This window comes from Rhodnius prolixus, unplaced genomic scaffold (assembly GCF_049639745.1).
Source record: "Rhodnius prolixus isolate KJV_2025 unplaced genomic scaffold, Rpr scaffold_14, whole genome shotgun sequence".
Lineage (NCBI taxonomy): Eukaryota > Metazoa > Arthropoda > Insecta > Hemiptera > Reduviidae > Rhodnius > Rhodnius prolixus.
The window spans coordinates 3504139-3525817 of NW_027411594.1; the positions used below are offsets into that span (position 1 = coordinate 3504139).

Sequence of the window (21679 nt, forward strand, 5' to 3'; positions counted from 1 at the left end):
AGTAATCTCCATGAAATTTAAACTAATAATGTAAAGTTTAATAACGTCCTAGAATTATGGACCTTGGATTTTGCAAGGTTCGCACCAGTAGTTTTAAATTCTAACTTATTGAAAATTGATTTTTTTCTAAATATTTGTAAATTACAATGTAAACAATTGTATAAATAATAGTTTATATAATTTTTAATTTTGTTCTCAGCATTCTTTGACATTCTAATGGTAATTCTGAACTAGTTCAATTCAAACAAATGACTGGGTTGATGACATTATTGACATTTTGACCAGTGTAACACATTTTAACTCCAACAGCAACAGTAAGTACATGTTTACAGCTTACAGCTTGTTGTTTCTCAGTTAAGATATTATTTCGTATTGTCTAAAGATAAATAATAAAGTATACAGTAATAGATTAGATACCTAGTAAGCGTAATGATTTGCCTAAATTCAAACTATTCAGAAGGTACATGAAAAAAAGTGGATGTGCTCACACTTTTAATGATCCTCTATCATCTTAGGGCTTTTTAGTGATCAAATTGGTTTACTGAAGTGAATTATTAAGTCATAAAGATTAGTGCTGCACAGATTACACATTCAGAATTTTAATTATACAACTGCCCTACCGGACAGTTTTAATAATGTGATTGGTCTTTTTACTTCTTCAAAACTGAACTGTTTACAATAATTAAGTCAAATATCTCAAATAGGCAGATAGGGCTTGTTGTCTTCTGCTATTATAACCCATGTTTAATGAGTTATTGAATGAGAAATGGTTTAATTGTTTCAGAAAGACTTACTTTTCAAGGGGAAATTATTTCAATCCTTGTTCAAGTTTAATTCGTTTATTCGTTGAGGCATTGTTCCTACAATTTTACAATATTGAATATTGTTATTAACTTACGATTGAATAGGTATAAATAATTTAATGAATTTAAATGTAATTTTTATTATTGTTATTATTATTGTCTTTCTTTAGGACCATTCTTTAAATCCAACAGCCACAAAAGTTGAGGTGTTTCGCAATCCATTTCATCATTCCAGGGAAATCAAACCAAACTATCTTATTGGGCTATTTTTCAGGTAAGCTTTACTTTTATTTGTACATTACCTTGTATAGATAAAACGTTTTTTCATATGAATTAAATCTTTCCCTTGAAAGGTTTTAATTTGATTAAAAAATACTATGTTCAATCGTTGTTCGTGAATACTGTTAGTTTTCTTTGTATTTGCTCTATTTAAATAAAAGAATAAATCAGAAATTGAAGTCCTTATAATTAAATTAAAGAAATTGGGCAACCTAATCAGAAATTCTGCACTTCATGTTCTTACTTTAAAATTAGAATTGGAAAACAGAGGTATTAAGGTCATGCCAATGCTACCTAGCGGCAATAGCTTAAACTAGGCAGATGCACTTACATAGAAACTAGTTCCAGTGGTTACCGCTAGGTAGCATGAACATGTACTTTAACACTATTAAAATAAACATTAAATAACCTAACAAATCAACTGTCCAGTAAAACAGTGGGGTGAAAAGGGTTACGTACGATTTCGTCCAAATATTCTCTTTGTCATCAGGCAACAGTAATAATTTGCTCTATTTATTAAATCTTCTTCATCCACGTTGATAGACATTTTGTATCGTCAGGAAATATATTTCATTTTCTTTGAAAGAAAGGGTTAGATTCTTTAAAAAATATTTAAACTTTCATTTATTTAATTTTTATGAATACATAATCAGTTTCTTTTTTTTCTTGATTCCTGTTTCAAGCTAAACTCAGTAAAAACTAATTATTTTAAGTACATAAATATTGTGGATTGTACATAATGTTGATTTTCAGATTAAATACCTCGTGATACTGGAGTACTGCCTGAAAAACTGGTTATCAGTAGAAGCCCAAGTGAAATAGACGTAAATCATCTATTCTAGGAAATTTTTGGGAAGAATCAGTTAATAAAACAAGTATTATGTACTTACTATATGCAATATGCACGTTAATTTCACAATGTAATGTTAGAATTTTTACTTCAAATTGCATGTTCTTTGTTTTTAATAAAATGTTTAATTTTTTTGCTGTGTAACAAAAAAAAAATTATAAAGAACCTTGTTTATTCTCCTTTTCATCTAAAAAAAAAAAAAAAAAAAAAGAAAGAAAAGCGTTTAGTTAAAAAAAAAAAATCCTGAAAAAAGGTTAGAATTAGCTGCGAGAGTGGAAGGAATAAAAAAGGAAACTTTTGGAAAAATTGGAAATAGTCTCTTAATTTCACTGTAATGCTGCTGTTTCTGCATTTGATGGTTAATATGAAAGGCAATCCTAGATTGTGTATCAACATCGTTGTTTTGTTGTTTTGTTTTGAAAATCATGAAGTGATAACCATTAGAAAAAGTAAAAAAGAGATAGTTTAAAAAATGGCCACAAGGTAGCAGCACTTACTGGACTTATCAACTATATAAACTTATTTTAGTTCACATATTTGCCACCAGGTAGAATTAAAACTGTATATACAACAGTCAAGATTTCTCTTCAGTACGACTTGTGAGTCAGAGGGGAGTGGATCGCTCTGTCGCTCGTCACCATAAATATATCCACTTTAGTCTCACATCAAATATGAAAGAGGTATGATGACATATGGCTGTCTAGTCAAAAATAAGATTTATAATATTCGAATCAAGTAGGAAAAAGGTATGATGATAACCTAAGTCAGTCTCGTCTAAAATTCACTAACATCAACTTACATGAAAATTCTTCTGTAACAATTATTTAAAAAATCTTCGTAACGTCAAATATGAAAAATAGTTATCATGCATGTATACGTCTGTCTAGTCAAAAATTTGAATTATTCTTGAATATAATATGAACCCACCCTCCCACCCAGCAAAAATAAATTACCTTTATAGAATGGCAGTACTATTGCACACTCGACAAGCAAGAAACATTTTATGCATTTTTCTCAGCATTAAACAATTTATTTTAGCTTACTTCCGGTATCAATAATTAACACATTCATAATGCCATCTAAATATAATATTTTTTCTAATTAAAAAAGCTTGAGCTACAAAATAATTAATAAGAACAATGGAGTTAATAACAAATGAACTGTAGTTTGTACTGTCACTCCTAGGTAGCAAAACAATCACTATTTTAACGCTTAGATTTCTCTTTCTAGACTCCGGAGGCCTTTTTTTAACTATTTTTTAATGTTTACTTTTCTGTATTTTTTTATATTATTTTTAATTTCTTTTTATTTAAGTGATTAAAAGGAAAAATAAATACATTGTTAATTAACTTCTTTTTTTTTTATTATTTAAAAATAACTTATAAACTTTTTTACAATAACTTTAAATTGATTGATTGTAATTTGAATTGAGTATAAATTTAAATTTTATTAAAAATACAATCAAATTAATTAATTTTAATTACACTTATAGTTGAATCTGTTCAGCATGAAGTATTTCTGAATTATGCTGTACCAAACTATACAAAATTTATCATTGCAGTGAAGTTAATATTTAACTAAACATTGTGATTTAAATTTACTGAGCCAAATAATGAAAGTTCTACTTACGTTAAATAGATATAGGTATTATGTAGATACATGATACGTAGTAGCCTATGGTAAAATGTATGTATGTTACATGTAGGTACGATCTTTTTTTAACAAGAAGATGTAAAAACCATTGGCTAAAATGGAAATCGACTTCTAATTTCACTCGAACACTCCTGTTTCGTATAAGATAGATAGTTAATATTAAGGGCAACTTAAGAGTATTCATGAAGGTTCATCCTTTTTTTTAAATTATGAAGTAAAAACCATTGGAAAAAGCAGAAATGGTTTTCTACTTACTTTCACTCTTGTTTCGTGTTTGATATTTACTATTAAGGCTGATGTTACAATATACATGTAGATACGATTTTTTTTTTAACAGTAAAAAGTAAAAACGATTGGAAAAAGTTGAAGTTCTTGCCTAATTTCGCCTGAATACTGCTGATTCTGTATTTGATTGTTAATAATAAGTTCAATTCAAATTAGTAAATTTTGGATTGATGTTTTGAAAAAAAAAAGAAAAAGTAAAAACCATTGGAAAAAGTGGAAATAGTTTCCTAATTTCACTATAATGCTGCTGTTTCTGCATTTGATATTTAATATTAAAGGCAATCATAGATTGTATATGTTGGGTTGATCTGTTTTGAAAATCAAGAAGTAAAAACGATTGGAAAAAGTTGAAGTTCTTGCCTAATTTCACCTGAATACTGCTGTTTTTGTATTTGATAGTCACTATTAAGGCCGATGGTAAAATGTACTTGTAGGTACGATATTTTTTTAACAGTAAGAGGTAAAATGCTTTAGTAAAAGTCAAAAATGTTGACTCATTTTGCTTATTTGATAGTTAGTATTAAGACCAATGCTAGATTGTAATTGTAAAAGTAATCGCCGATTTTTTTCAGGCGGGGCTTAACGTCCAACTACCATTTACTAGGTGTGGACGGAGACGAATAGCAATAGTACTTTACTATTTCTCATTTAACCACCAAATAAAATCCAAGGCCAAGACCGGGAATCGAACCCAGTACCACAATGATTGTAATTGTAAAGTCTATGATTTTTGAAAAACAGAAAGTAAAAAGCAATTGGAAAAACTTTTATCCCAATTTCACTGAGATGCTGTGGTTTCTATATACATTAGTTAATAATAAGGCAAATAGCTAACCTGTACATAGAGCAATTTCCATTAGAAATAACTAAAACAAATATAAAATAAATATAATAAAATTATAAAGTATATCATGTAAAATTAGCGATAAAAACGAAATTGTATACATCTTAGATATCCATATTGTAACAAAAAATAACTTTTCTTAATATTATCTATATTCAATTCCAAGTAGGAACTAGACAGAATATATCACGGTTATACCAAAAGTTAAATAGTTGTTAAAAGAAAAGGAGATTGAGGGCCTACAGAGACCCTACAGGCACGTGACAGACACCCTGCATCTGTGCAAATCAGAGGACAGAGATCATCAGGACTTAGAGTGTGAAAAGGAAATTCTAAACAAAGAAACCACTACGAAGTGTGAGTACATCAAGCTCTAGATTACAGAAAACAAGATCCAATGGATACCGGAAGCAAACCAATACTTGGCAGTCTTCCTCAAGAAAGAATCTCTTCAAATATTACAGAACGACTAAACAAATCACAAGACGGTCCAAGGAACCTTTCTACTAAGGCCAGACCAGACCAGAGCCACCGAATCTTTTATCAAAACCATGAACTACTCCCTTAGACAAGAACTAGAGGACACCCTTTTGTCTTGAAGGATCTAGAGGTGCACTGGGAGCCTATACGGAAATCACCAGTAGCCTTTAACCTCAAAACACTGGAACTAGCCAAGTTAACTAATAATTACGCTACGCCAATCGTAGACAACTTCTTCTACACACTGAAGATTAATCCATGGATACTTCTCCTGGCAGCCAGTCTCATCGTTTACATCATAGTAAAACGGATATTACAGACACATGAACCAACGGCCAGCCAACTTCCGACCGACCTTCCTCAGCGAATTCCCGCGGAAGTCCCATTTAGGGGTGGAGGAGTTATAGGCACATAGAGAGCTGACGTCTAACCTAGTTAGGACTGCTGAAGAAAGCATCCTTCTTTTATTATAAAAGAGGTCATGCGTCAAGCCAACACAGTTCCACGAGTGTCAAGATCAAAGTAACAACTCTCACCAGTGCTAGTGAGTCCGTCCGAGATCCATCTATTGTATATTCTGTCAGGTACATTTTGCAACATTTAATTTAAGACTTTCAAACTTTTATAAATTTTATTTTCATCTTTTAAAAATCGTATTTCCATTGCATGTACGCAATACCATTTGATTACTATATTAAATCATTGTGTGAATAACTTTGAATTAATTGTAGTATCTCAAATAAAACCTTTTTTAAAAAGGCTCACGGTGTTACACGAAACGTGACTAATATATTTATATATTCTGTTTAAATTATTCTTTGATTTTCTCTTATTTAAATAAGGAAAGTATATTAGAGGTTGTGACCACTTCTTTGCATTAGTAATTGCAGTGTACAAGAATAATCTCTTGTTTCCTGACATCTTTTATTTTCTCTTCAATCCTGCTATCTAAAAAATTACTCCAATAGTAGTCTAGCTAGATTTTTTAGCAAATAAATTCTAAAAATTGAAAACATCTATTTCTATTATACAATCACTAAATTCACTTCAAAATTAAATATTTTATTTTTAAATAGAAAAATATCCTTTCGAAAATAAATAAATGATTTATTTGTTGTAGCATTTTTAATTCGAGATCAAATATATTAAGTTACACCAATTACAAAGCTCCATATTATGGTGCTTGTGGAACAAGGAAGGTTCGCTTAGGTTATACAACATATGCTTATCAGTGGCTTGTCTTTGTTGTTGGAGAGATGTCGATGAATTTGATGTTGATGGTTGTTATTGCTGCAATATTTCCTGTAACTGGTATTTAGTACGTTTGGAGATAAGAGTTAGTAAACCTTCACAAGTAAGTTGAAATGCTATCTCTCTACTTGTAATACCATAAAGGTAGTATATCTAGTACTTGTGTTTCTTATTTCCAAATTCCAGGCATTAATTCTGTGTTTTTGTTAATTGTAATTTTATTTTTTAATTTTGTACGATTTCGGGTATATTCTCTTTTCTTTCATTGAGAAATGTTTTCATTTTCAATTACTATAAACGACTTGATAGTGAATGTCCAATGTCTGTATTAAATGAATTTTCATGAATCATAAAATTAGGTACTAAAGTGGCTATAGAAATTATCCCAAAACTGTAACTCCCAAAACTCGATCTCAGACCGAGGCGGTCTAGTTGCATTACAGAATGTTGCATCATCTGTGTCAAACAGAAAACGGTCTAGTCTTTGTCGCGACAACAAGCGATCTGGTAGTACAAAATTACAGATTTCAACGTGTCCGCCCTGCCACCTGATAATACGAAATAAAGATTCCAATGTTAAGAAACTTTATTACTCATTTTTTATTTCATTCTCGCGACATACGAAAATACTGGAAGATCCTATCTTCATGTGACTCCAGTTCAATACACAGGCGGTAGTATTCCTCTAATTGTTCTCTCTTCTTATAATTTCATGCACCCAACTTCGCCTTTTCTTCTTTTTGCTTTGCAAAGCTAATAGCAGGAGTGGTTCTTCGTCTGAGCTCATACTCAATATAAGAAAATTAAAACAAATAACAAAAAAACGCACTGCTACTTCTCAAGAAGAAAGCTACCAAACAGGGCCGCTCTAACAAAAGAATCGCTTCCTGTGCGACGTCCCCATATCGCAGACCGCCGCGACGATCGCTGGATCACTGCCCGCCGTGACAGACCGCTTTTTGTGTGCCCTAGGCCTAAGTTTTTAAAAAGATTTGAATTTTATTGAAATTGTTATATACAGATTTTGTTTGAAGCTTTTCTGGTTTTGTAAAAAGCGTCAGAAACTTGGAACATTTTCAAAAATGTCAGGAATATACTCTTGCCGTGTTTTCTTAAGTTCGCTGAAAGCGTTAAAGAGTAGATCGCTATGAAATCTTACTAGTTCATTAAGAAAGAGAAAAGTAGTTTCTATTGTTAATGCCAAGAGTGGACCTTCATCTTTTCATGTAAAAATATAATCTGGACATCTGTAGCAATATAAGATCGGATTTACTTATTTATTTATTTATTTATTATATTAGATGATTACGGTTCAACTAATTTTTCTGCTAACATCTATTACATAACTAGACTGACTCACAAAATACTTCTTCTTGGTTGGCACTACAGTCCATGAAGGACCTTGGCCGCCTCAATAGTGTTGTGCCATTCATCCCACTCTTGGCCGCTCTTCTCCATCTTCTTACTCCCAAAACTCTTAGATCCTGCTCAACATGGTCGAGCCATCTCACCAGGGGCCTCCCTCTCCTTCTGGCCCCTCCTGGATGTCCAAGAAATAGTTTTTTGGCCATTCTTTCCTCCCCCATTCGTTCCAAGTGACCCAACCATCTAATTCTTCTAACACAAAATACACTCTCACTAATTGGGGTTCAGATCAAAGCATTTGTCAATAACATCAAGTCAAGCGAGTAACTGAACATATCGTGAATAAAGTAGAAACCAGAAAGAACTCAGTAGCTTATCTCTTGATTTAGCTGATATTTTGACACGTTGGACTGCTGTACAAAATTAGGTAGACTTATGCTATTAATTACATTATTCAAATCATACTTTTTTTTTTAGAAGAACTAACTTTTGTTGGTAAGATTAATAAAATTTTATTTTATTAATTACATTTTATTTTGGTAGATTACCATATGTATCGAAATAAATAAATAAAACAGCTGGAATCAGCTGCTTAGATAACCTTCTCTTACCAGCTGATCAGTCTGGCCAGTTACCGACGGCCATCTTTAGCTCGTTCGTGTTGTCTCTTTATTAACATGATTTTTTAAGTGAATATTAGTGCGTGGCAAAGTGAAATTCCATTTTATAAATTGAGTTTAAGTTATACTTAGTGCATGATGTACACTTTTAGTGCAAATAGTATTGTGAATTGTTTTTAAAAGTGACAAGTGCTATTAGACTGGTGATCTATTGAGATGCTGATAAACTTGGATATTCTTTAAACAAGGTAAGATTTTATTATCAATTATTTAATGATATTTTTATCATTCATGCATGAAAACAGCATGATATCATTTAATTATTACTTAAATATAAATATTATTGCTTCGTCTTGCTTCGTTCAGTGTTGTCGCACTTCCGTATTTTTCGTTCTTGTTAATTATATTATGCCCTGTTGAGGTTTTTTGTTTTAACTATCTTCCCTACTCCACGAATACTTTTTCTCTCATTTCGCAACTGCACAATAAGTTCATGAATCGGTCTAGGAACTTCCATATTAGTGGTTAAATAATATTAATTAGATTATTATTCACTAAACTGACTGATATTATTTCTACAATTCAATAGGGTTCTTTGGAACTATATTCAACTGTTTTTCTGTTTGTTATCTATGTAAAAATATTGATTTGTGCAAGTTTATACTGTTGTTCACAGACTTTTATAGAATTCGTGTGTGGTGATGTTTAGTTTAACGTATCATTGTGGTATGTATGCCTGTTGAAAAAAAAATTAAAGATTTTTTATAAAATAAACAACTCTAGTTTCTCTATCGAATAGTATACTTCATTTAAAAAAAGAAAAGAAAAAAAAGATGAAGTTTCTACTAAGATAATAATAAAAGTAATAAAATTTAGTTAAGTATTCACAGACTTTTTTGGCCCAGTGTACCTATGTTGTTTTTCGGAATTGATTTCTAAAGATTCCTTTTCTCAAGTGTTCTTGATTTTAGTTAGTTCCTTTTGTAGAATATTTAAATCCTTATTCCGAAACTCCACATCATAACTCCCTTCTTATTAATTATTAATTAGATCTTTGTGGTAGATTCAAAAATAAATAATTGATACCTACTCCAACTCTCGTTAAGAACAAACGAAGGTTTTCCTTCCCTTTCGGTGAATGTTCAGACGGTTTTTCTGTTTGGTAAAAATATTACTAGCACTAAAATGTATTATTAGGTGTACAGAAACAAATAGTAAGAACGAAGTATTAGTTTATTACAGTTTTTATTATAACATTTTTAATTACAATAAATTACAATTAGTTTTAAATTATCATTTTTCGTATACTTAAAAAAATGGAAAGTAATTTATTGTTGTTTGATTATTCATAATGTTCCTGAAGACAAGACACCGAACATGGATCAGGGTCCGAAACTGATGTAGAACTGGATCCAACTAATGCCTTGAGACAGAAGAGCACAATTGGTCTATTATGCACTGTTACAGGTATGATAAAGTATCTAAACTAATATAATTGATTAATCTTTTAACCAATTAAACTAGCTAACTGTTACACCGATTAAACTTGTACTTGTTATACTGTTCTGGTGCACTGATTAAAGAAACCAGTTACACCAGTATAACCAGTTAAAACAGTTATGCTCGGTTAACTGGTTAAACTAAGTACTTAATTGGTTTTATCGGGGGACACAGATTAATCTGTTAAACTGGTTGTACTGGTTAAACTAGTTTAATTGGGTACCATTGTCACTACGCTTTGCGTATCAACCTATTTTCTACTCCTCATAATTTATTTTGTTCATTTATCCACTGTTTTACCTATCCACTTATATCACTTATAAGTTGATAGGTGAAGAAAATTAATGATGGGTGAAGAGAAATAATTGGATAAATGGGAAAGGTAACTAGTTGAACTAGATTAACCAGTTTAACGGAATAACTAGTTAAACTAGTTAGCCTGAATCCGTTTCACCGATTAAGTACTTAAGCAGTTAACTGGTTAACAAAGTAGCTAGTTTGCCGATAACTAGTTGACAAGATAAACTAGTCTGTTACCAGTAAAAATGATTACCAAGCTAACCAATTTAATTAACTTCACTTAAATTGTATCTTAATAACGATTACGGTTGAAATAATTTTTTTGCTAACATCTATTTCGTACATAACTTGACTGACTCACAAAATACCATCTCACAAATTTGGGTTCAGGTCAAAGTATTTATCAATAAAATCAAGCCAAGCGAGTAACTGAACATATCGTGAATAAATTAGAAACCAGAAAGAACACAGTAGTTTATCTCTTGATTTAGCTGATATTTTGACACGTTGGACTGCTGTACAAAATTAGGTAGACTTATGCTATTAATTACAATATTCTAATCATACGATCTTTTTTAGAAGAACTAACTTTTGTTGGTAAGATTAATAAAATTTTATTTTATTAATTACATTTTATTTTGGTAGATTATGTATGAAAATGATTGAAAAAAAAAAAAAACAGCTGGAGTCAGCTGCTTAGATAACCTCCACTTACCAGCTGATCAGCCTGGTCAGTTACCGTCGGCCATCTTTAACTCGTTCGTGGTGTCTCTTTATTAACGTGATTTTTTAAGTGAATATTAGTGCATGTTATAGTGAAATCGGGTTTATAAATTGAGTTTAAGTTATACTTAGTGCATCATTTACAGTTTTAGTGTAAATAGTGTTGTGAATTATTTAAAAATTGTCAAGTGTCAAGTGCTATTGGACTGGTGATCTATTGAGATGCTGATGAACTTGGATATTCTTTAAACAAGGTAAGGCTTTATTATCAATTATTTAATTATATTTTTATTATTGCATGAAAAATGCATGTTATCATTTAATTATTACTTAAATATAAATCTTATTGCTTCGTCTTGGCAACGTTCAGTGTTAGTTAATTCTTTAATTTTGAACACTACAAAAAGTATTTAAATTGATATTTAAACCTTTTTGATGAATTCTTTGATCTTTTCCTTTTAATCACTGTAGCTCAAATTTAGATTCTTGGTTTACACGGGTCCAAAAAAGTCTGTGATCACTTACCTAAATTTTATTACTTTTATCTAAGTAGAAACTTCTTTTTTCTCAAATGAGATTATACTATTTTTCGGAATTGATTTCTAAAGATTCCTTTTCTCAAGTGTTCTTGATTTTAGTTAGTCCCTTTTGTAGTATTTCAATCCTTATTCCGAAACTCCACATCATAACTCGCTTCTTATTAATTATTAATTAGATCCTTGTGGTAGATTCAAAAATAAATAATTGATACCTACTTCAACTCTCGTTAAGAACAAACGAAGGTCATCCTTCCCCTTTCAGTGAATGTTCAGACGGTTTTTCTGTTTGGTAAAAATATTACTAGCACTAAAGCTTGAATCTCCTAGAAATGAGTAATAACTTCCGATGTTTTCAATAAATGTAATATTTTTTCGCAATTTGGGTATAATGTAACTGTTGGTATGTAAATTTACTAATTCTCCATTAATTTAGATTATAAAATAAGCGTTGATTTTTTTTTAACTCATTATAAAAAAAAATTTCCTCCGAGTCAAGAAAATTCATTTGCTTTAAGAAAATGAATTCATTTATGACATTTTTCAACTCTGAATGCTACTTTGTTTTTAATGTTTTATTGGCAATCTATTTCATTGTATACTAACTTGAAAAGCTAATAAATTAGAGTTGACGCGGAAAAAATAATTGGAATGTAATGAGTATCTGAAATATAAATTAATAATAACATTCTTAACTTGCAAATATTACTTCATTATAAGATTATAAAAGCGTATAATAAACGTTGGTGTTTGATACCTTGGACCATTTCTTACTTTTTTTCATTAGCGTTGTTGTTTCTAAATTCTCCACTTTTCTTTCCCACGCTAACGATATCAATTTTTTTAATACTTTCTATCTTAAATAAATGTATAACTCGTCAGGATATCCTATCTAGATTTTATTAATTGTGCACTATGTAGTGTCTCCCTGCATCCTGTTTATTGTATTCGTAACTCTTTATCTATGTCCAATATGCTTGAATGTTTTTAATTTAGCTGATTCAATTATTGTAGATTTAATGTGGTAAATGCATTTATTTATTCACCATCGATAACTGAGAATCAGCTGATATAAAAACATTCACAGTGTTGGGGTTCCAAAGATTAGGTTACTGTAAATTAAGGGAAAGGAGAAGTAAACAGACTTAATTAAGTTCTTTGGAAATAAATATTTTTATTTAAGATTAAATAATTATAATACGTTCTACAGTTTAAGAAGTTGACAAAATTTAAGTATAATCATTAGCTATTTGAATTACATAAGTAAATATGACATTACTTCAGGCTGCCGATGCTCGTGTTGATCTCTTTCATTGCAACACTTTGCACAGCATTGATTTCTGGATGGGAATTGACACTACTTCTATTGCTGGCAATACCTGTAAAGATAGTTGTACAAAGGTTAGTGAAATTTTATTTTTAAAATCAGTTTTTTAAAAAAATTCTCTTAAACGTTTGTAATCTTTTTTAAATTTACGAAATGAGATAAAAATCATGCATGATCAGTCTCTTTACATTTGTTTTCTTTATTTTTCCATTTTATTTCAATTTTCCATTGATCTTAGTAAGAATAGATCAATTGAAAATGCATCTCTTATTAGGAAATGTTTCGTTTATAAATAAATAATAATAATAAGAAGAAAAATAAATAGATCTTATTACAAATATAAAAAAAACTAAAAAGCAGTACGTCTTATTATACATATTATTCAATTTATTAAAATAGTTTATATAACAATACAAATCATTAGGGAAGGGATTAGCTATGAGGTTAGCATACTGGACTCCCACGCGGAGGTCCCGGGTTCGAATCCAGCAGCTGACCCTTAGATTTTCTCTTCCTAGGAGCTTCTTACAGCTCACTGTCCGGTGATGGACAGTGTTGTCTGTGACGAGAGAACACTGTCCGGAGGCCGGCAGTGCACTGGAAAAGCTCCGGGCGCTAATAACCTCAGCTGTTGATGCGCAAAAAAAAAAAAAAAAAAAAAAAAAAAAAAAAAAAAAAAAAAAATACAAATCATTTTTTGTTTAGATGGCAAGGGAAAGTCTATTAAATAGGAAATTTGTGCAGTGAACAAGAAAGGATCCTTTTCAGGACGTTGCACTAAATATTTACTTCCACCATTCACGTAAGTCCTTTAAAATTATTTTGCATGTTGCATGTAATCAGCTAAACTGGCTACGTGGCTAACTGGTTAAACTAGCTACCTGGTTACCTAGTTCATCGGATAAACTGCATAACCAGTTAATCGGTTAAATTTGTTTTACTGGTGTATCTGTAGAACAGGTTTACTGGTAATCCAAACAGCCAACTGGTTTATTGAGTTAAACTGGCTAACTGGTTTACCTAGAAAAATAGTTTATCCGTTGAACTGGATAGGTAACTAGCTAATCGGTTAAATGGTTTATCTGGTTGACAGGTTTAACTGGTTAACTAGTTTACCGGTTGAACAGGCTAACTGGATAAATAGTTAATAAGTTACCTTCGCTTAGTCAGCTAATAAAAACGATTAACTAATTAACCGGGTTTAAGAAACCTTTTAGCCCGTAAACCAGATAAACTGATTAACTAGGTAACCGGTTAAACTGGCTGACTGGTTAAACTGAATAACTAATTAATCGGTTGAACTGGGTAACTGGTTCAGCTGATTAACTAGGTAACCAGTTAAACTGTTTAACTAGTTAATTGGTTGAACTGGGTAACTGGTTCAGCTGATTAACTAGGGAACCGGTTAAACTGGTTAACTAGTTAATCGGTTGAACTGGGTACTGGTTCAGCTGATTAACTAGTTAACTGGTTAAACTGGCTAACTGGTTAACTAGTTAATTGTTTGAACTGCGTAGCCGGTTTAGCTGATTAATAGTTAACTGGTTAAACTGGAACCTGGTTTAACTGGTTAACTAGCAAATCGGTTGGTTAGGTTAGGTTAGGTTAGGTTAGATTAGGTTAGGTTAGGTTAGGTTAGGTTAGGTTAGGTTACATTAGATTAACGTAAAATAACCTAACCTACCCTAGCCTTATTAATATAGACTTAACTTAACCTAACCTACCCTAGCCTAATTAACCTAGCCTAACTTAACCTAACCTACCCTAGCCTAATCTAACCTAGCTTAGCCTAACCTATTCAGTTAAACTGGTTAACAAAGCAGTCAGCCAGTTTTGCCGATGAACTAATTGACCAGTTAAACTAGCCATCCAGTAAAACAAATTACCTAGTTAACCAATTTAACTAATGGAACCAGTTAGCCAGGTTAACCGATAAAGTAGTTAACCAGTTTACCCAATCAACTGTTAACCAATACAATCTTTCAACTGGTTAACGGGTTTAATCTGCTGATGGGTTTAACTAGTCGACCTGATTTACTAGTTCATTGATTAAACTAGTTAATCAGGTCGAGTAGTTAACCCATTAGCCGATTAAACCAGATACTGCGTTAAATAGGTTATACTGTTTAAATAGTAAATCGTGTAAACTAGTTAAGGTTTAACTTAACTTAAATCAGTTAACCTTTCTAACAGGTTCAGATAATTAAATTGGTTAGCTAGGTAATCGTTTATACTGGTAACAGACTAGTTTATCTAGTCAACCAGTTAATCGGCTGAACTAGCTACTTTGTTAACCAGTTTATCTGGTTAAGTACTTAATCGGTTAAACGGTTTAACTGGCAAACTAGTTTAACTAGTTATTCCTTTAAACTCGTTAAACTAATTCTACTAGTTAATCTAGTTCAACTGGTTACCTTTGCCATTTATCCAATTATTTATTTACCCATCATTTATTTTCTTCACCTATCAACTTATTGTATTCATCTAGCCACTTATTGATCTACCTTCCAGCCTATATAAGAGATATAAGTGGATAGGTAAAAGAGTAAGTGGATAAATGAAGAAAATAAGTTAGTAGGAGAAGAAAATAAGTTGCTAGGCGAAGCGAAGTGACAATGGTAACCAATTAAACTAGTTTAACCGATTAACTAGTAACAAGTTTCAGTGATTAACCATTCAACCAGTAAAACCAGTTTAACCGATTAATCAGTTCCAACCGATAAAACCGATTAAGTTGTTAGTTTAACTAGTTAACCGAGCATAACTGTTTTAACTGATTACACTGGTGTAACTGCTTTAACTAGTTAACTAGTAAAAGCAGTTAGCCAGTGTAACCGATTAAATTCTTATATATAACCTGCGTAACAGTTAGCTAGCTTAACTGGTTAAAAAATTAACCAATCATATTACTTTAGATACTTTACCATACCTGTAACTGTGCATAATAGGCCAATTGTGCTCTTCTGTTTCAAGGCATTAGTTGGATCCAGTTCTACATCAGTTTCGGACCCTGATCCATGTTCGGTGTCCTGTCTTCAGGATCATTATGAATAATCAAACAACATTAAATTAGTTTGAATTGTTTTAACTATAAGAAAAATGTTAATTTAAAACAAATTGTAATTTATTGTAGTTAAAAAAGTTATAATAAAAACTATAATGAACTAATATTTTGTTCTTACTGTTTGTTTCCCTATTCACATACTGATTAAGTTACTTCATTAAAAAAAAGAAAAGAAAAATGATAACTAATAAATTTTTTCCTAATATACAGACTGCAATTTCAATTTTTTTTAAAAAAATACTCCATTAGCTAGCCAAAAAAATAAAATATTAAGTAAACTGAAATCTTGAGCACTTCTATAAATTGCTCCCATTCTTTCACTAATAAATTTTTCTTGGCAAACTTGATGTTTCAAGCATGAGCTGGCATTTTTTCTTTAAATGAAGTAATATTTGCACGTTATATATGTTATTATTTATTTATATTTCAGATACTTATTACATACAAATTATTTTTCCCGCGTCAACTCTAATTTATTTGCTTTTCAAGTTAGTTATCTTTATAATGAAATAGATTGCCAATAAAACATTTAAAACAATTTTTTTTTAGCATTGATGGTAGAAAAATTTCATAAACGAATTCATTTTCTTAAAGCAAATGCATTTTCTTATCAAACAGAAAAACCGTCTGAACATTCACCGAAAGGGGAAAAATACCTTCGTTTGTTCTTAATGAAAGTTGAAGTAGGTATCAATTATTTGTTTCTGAATCTACCCAAGGATCTAATTAATGAGGGGCGAATAATGATGTGGAGTTTCTGATTTTGGATTTAAATATTCTACATAGAGTTCTATAAAAGGAACTAATTAAAATCAAGCACACTTGAGAAAAGGAATCTTTAGAAATCAATTCCGCAAAACAACATAGGTACACTGGGCCAAAAATGTCTGTGAATACTTACCTAAATTTTATTACTATAATCTTCTTTCTTCTCAAATGAAACTTCTTTTTTCTCAAATGAGATTATACTATTCGGTAGAGAGAAACCAGGGTTGTTTATTTTATATAAAATCTTTTATTTTTTCAACAGGAATATCATCATGAAACGTTAAACAAAACAACATCACAAACGAATGCAAAAAGAGTCTGTGAACAACTGTATAAATGTGCACAAATCGAAATTTTTACATAGATAACAAACAGAAAAACAGTTGAATATAGTTCCAAAGATCCCTATTGAATTGTAGAAATCATATCAGTCAGTTTAGTGAATAAATAATCTAATTAGTATTATTTAACCACTAATATGGAAGTTCCTAGTCCGATACTTGAACTTATAGTTTAGTTGCGAAATGAAAGAAAAAGTATTCGTGAAATAGAGAAGATAGTTAAAAAAAACCTCATCGGAGCGTAATATAATTGATAAGTACGAAAAATACGGAAGTGTGACTAGTAGGACATCCACCAAAACTTAATTCCGTTCAAAATCGGTAAATTCTGAAGACAATACGAGAAGAACCCAAGACAAGCGCTCAAAAAAATATTGAGATACAATTTAAGTGAAAGTTCAATGAAATTGGGGTTGGATGGAATGTTTCTTTTCCAACAAGAAAACGACCCGAAACATACCGCACTAAAAACTTGGGAATGGCTTTTACATAATACTATTTTAGAAGAATGGGATAAAATTCCAACGTTGACGACTACAAAATTAGAAGGATCGATGAAAGCTCGCTTGTTGGAAGCGATTAGAAACAAAGAAGGTCCTACAAGATTTTAAAATTTATAATACATGTACAATGTGTAAGAATAATCTGTTATGTTCATAGTGTTCACAGACTTTTTTTGCATTCATGTGTGGTGTTGTTTTGTTTAACGTTTCATTATGATATTCCTGTTAAAAAAAAGAAAAGATTTTATTTTATTTTATTTAAAGAATAAACAACCCTGGTTTCTCTGCACCGAATAGTATAATCTCATTTGAGAAAAAAGAAGTTCCTACTAAGATAAAAGTAATAAAATTTAGGTAAGTGTTCACAGACTTTTTTGGCCCCGTGTAAACCAAGAATCTAAATTTGAGCTACAGTGATTAAAAGGAAAAGATCAAAGAATTCATCAAAAAGGTTTAAATATCAATTTAAATACTTTTTGTAGTGTTCAAAATTAAAGAATTAACCAACACTGAACGTTGCCAAGACGAAGCAATAATATTTATATTTAAGTAATAATTAAATGATAACATGCTGTTTTCATGCAATAATAAAAATATAACTAATTAATTGATAATAAAGTCTTACCTTGTTTAAAGAATATCCAAGTTCATCAGCATCTCAATAGATCACCCAGTCCAATAGCACTTGACACTTTTTAAATAATTCACAACACTATTTACACTAAAACTGTAAATGATGCACTAAGTATAACATAAACTCAATTTATAAACCCGAATTTCACTATAACAAGCACTAATATTCACTTAAAAAATCACGTTAATAAAGAGATACCACGAACGAGTTAAAGATGGCCGACGGTAACTGACCAGGCTGATCAGCTGGTAAGTGGAGGTTATCTAAGCAGCTGACTCCAGCTGGTTTTTTTTTTTCATTTATTTTCATACATAATCTACCAAAATAAAATGTAATTAATAATTTAAAAATGTATTAATCTTACCAACAAAAGTTAGTTCTTCTAAAAAAGATCGTATGATTTGAATAATGTAATTAATAGCATAAGTCTACCTAATTTTGTACAGCAGTCCAACGTGTCAAAATGGTTAGATATATCAGCTAAATCAAGAAATATAGCTGCTGTGTACTTACTGTTTTCTACTTTATGCACGATATGTTCAGTTATTCGTTCAACTTGATGTTATTGATAAATACTTTGACCTGAACCCAAATTTGTGAGATGGTATTTTGTGAGTCAGTCAAGTTATGTACAAAATAGATGTTAGCAGAAAAATGATTTCGACCATAATCATTATTAAGATACAATTTAAATGAAGTTAATTAAATTGGTTAGCTTTTCTGGTAAATCGTTTTTACTGGTAACAGACTAGTTTATCTTGTCAACTAGTTAATCGGCAAACTAGCTACTTTGTTAACCAGTTTATCTGGTTAAGTGCTTAATCGGTTAAACGGATTCAGGCTAACTAGTTTAACTAGTTATTCCGTTAAACTGGTTAATCTAGTTCAACTGGTTACCTTTGCCATTTATCCAATTATTTCTCTTCACCCATCATTTATTTTCTTCACCTATCAACTTATTGTATTCATCTAGCCACTTATTGATCTACCTTCCAGCCTATATAAGAGATATAAGTGGATAGGTAAAAGAGTAAGTGGATAAATGAAGAAAATAAGTTGCCAGGCGAAGCGAAGCGACAATAGTAACCAATTAAACTAGTTTAACCGATTAACTAGTAACAAGTTTCAGTGATTAACCATTCAACCAGTACAACCAGTTTAACAATTTAATCTGTGTCCCCCGATAAAACCAATTAAGAAGTTAGTTTAACCAGTTAACCGAGCATAACTGTTTTAACTGGTTATACTGGTGTAACTGGTTTCTTCAATTAGTGCACCAGAACAGTATAACAAGTACAAGTTTAATCTGTGTAACAGTTAGCTAGTTTAATTGGTTAAAAGATTAATCAATTATATTACTTTAGATACTTTATCATACCTGTAATTGTGCATAATAGGCCAATTGTGCTCTTCTGTTTCAAGGCATTAGTTAGATCCAGTTCTACATCAGTTTCGGACCCTGATCCATGTTCGGTGTCTTGTCTTCAGGAACATTATGAATAATCAAACAACAATAAATTAGTTTCCATTTTTTTAACTATACGAAAAATGATAATTTAAAACTAATTGTAATCTATTGTAATTAAAAATGTTATAATAAAAACTATAAAAAAACTAATACTTCGTTCTTACTGTTTGTTTCTATACACCTAATAATACATTTTAGTGCTAGTAATATTTTTACCAAACAGAAAAACCGTCTGAACATTCACCGAAAGGGAAGGAAAACCTTCGTTTGTTCTTAACGAGAGTTGGAGTAGGTATCAATTATTTATTTTTGAATCTACCACAAGGATCTAATTAATAATTAATAAGAAGTGAGTTATGATGTGGAGTTTCGGAATAAGGATTTAAATATTCTATAAAAGGAACTAACTAAAATCAAGAACACTTGAGAAAAGGAGTTTTTAGAAATTAATTTCGAAAAACAACATAGGTACACTGGGCCAAAAAAGTCTGAGAACACTTGACTAAATTTTATTACTTTTATTATTATCTTAGTAAAAACTTCTTCTTTTTTTTTCTTTTTTTTAATGAAATATACCATTCGATAGAGAAACTAGAGTTGTTTATTTTATAAGAAATCTTTTTTTTTTTTCAACAGGCATATCACAATTATTCGTTAAACTAAACATCACCACACACTAATGCTAAAAAAGTCTGTGAACAACAGTATAAACTTGCTCAAATCAAAATTTTTACATAGATAACAAACAGAAAAACAGTTGAATATAGTTCCAAAGAACCCTATTGAATTGTAGAAATAATATCAGTCAGTTTAGTGAATAAATAATCTAATTAGTATTATTTAACCACTAATATGGAAGTTCCTAGACCGATTCATGAATTTATTGTGCAGTTGCGAAATGAGAGAAAAAGTATTCGTGAAATAGGAAAGATAGTTAAAACAAAAAACCTCAACAGAGCATAATATAATTAACAAGAACGAAAAATACGGAAGTGTGACTAGTAGGCCACGCAGTGCACAGCCACCAAGACTTAATTCCGTTCATAAACGGGAAATTCTGAAGACTGTTCGAGAATAACCCAAGACAGTCTCAATAAAATATTAAGATACAATTTAAGTGGAAGTTCAAAGAACCTAAGGTTGGATGGAACGTTTGTCTTCCAACAAGAAAATGACCCGGAACACCGTACTAAAAACAGGAATGGCTTTTAAATAATTTAACCCGGCGCCTAAACTTCTAACAATCCTTCCACAATCGCCAGACCTTAACCCAATCGAACATTTGCCGGATGAAATCAGTCGCTAAAGAAATTAACGAGAACTAAGAAACCGTGAACAATTAAAAAACGCTATTTTAGAAAAATGGGATAAAATACCAACGTTGATGACTACAAAATTGGTAGGATCGATGAAAGCTCGCTTGTTGGAAGTGATTACAAACAAAGAAGGTCCTACAAGTTTTTAAAATTTATAATACGTGTGCAATGTGTAACCAATAAATTAAGTATTATGTTCATGGAGTTCACAGACCTTTTTTTGCATTCATGTGTTGTGTTGTTTTGTTTAACGTTTCATTATGATATTCCTGTTGAAAAAAAATAAATAACCCTGGCTTCTCTCTACCCAATAGTATAATTTCATTTGAGAAAAAAAAGAAGTTTCTACTAAGATCAAAGTAGTAAAATTTAGGTAAGTGTTCACAGACTTTTTTAACCCAGCGTAAACCAAATACTAATTTTGAACTCATAGTCGATTAAAAAGAAAAAGAATTCATCAAAAAGGTTTAGAAATCAATTTAAATACTTTTTGTAGTGGTCAAAAAATTAAAGATTTAACCCAACACTGAACGAAGTAATAATATTTATATTTAAGTAATAATTAAATGATAACATGCTGTTTTCATGCAAGAATAATAAAAATATCATTAAACAATCGATAATAAAATCTTACCTTGTTTAAAGAATATCCAAGTTCATCAGCATCTCAATAGATCACCAGTCCAATAGCACTTGACACTTTTAAAAACATTTCACAATACTATTTTCACTAAAACTGTACATCATGCACTAAGTATAACTTAAACTC

The 21679-nt window shown here is 30.7% G+C and overlaps 1 protein-coding gene and 1 long non-coding RNA gene across 9 annotated transcripts in view; both read left to right on the top strand.

Moving 5' to 3' along the window:
* The window catches only part of LOC141451675 (transformation/transcription domain-associated protein-like), a 52393-nt gene extending 50321 nt beyond the window's left edge, over positions 1-2072 (top strand). For 4 of the 5 annotated variants that reach the window (XM_074123174.1, XM_074123177.1, XM_074123178.1 and 1 more), the window contains 3 exons: positions 200-314; positions 974-1077; positions 1836-2072. The gene's annotated coding sequence lies outside the window, so the exon portion shown is untranslated. Of the gene's footprint in view, positions 1-199; positions 315-784; positions 909-973; positions 1078-1835 lie in introns of all 5 variants that reach the window. The other variant, XM_074123176.1, reaches the window with a different exon arrangement.
* Positions 2073-6258: 4186 nt separating this feature from the next.
* On the top strand, positions 6259-15982 carry LOC141451678 (uncharacterized). 4 transcript variants are annotated; one of them, XR_012456993.1, is made up of 5 exons: positions 8427-8678; positions 9794-9897; positions 12774-12890; positions 13522-13618; positions 15790-15982. It is a non-coding gene; the product is annotated as an uncharacterized lncRNA (long non-coding RNA). The 4 variants fall into 4 exon arrangements; XR_012456996.1 differs by lacking the exons at positions 8427-8678; positions 9794-9897 and adding an exon at positions 6259-6548; XR_012456995.1 differs by lacking the exons at positions 8427-8678; positions 9794-9897 and adding an exon at positions 10878-11207.
* Positions 15983-21679: the final 5697 nt, after the last annotated feature.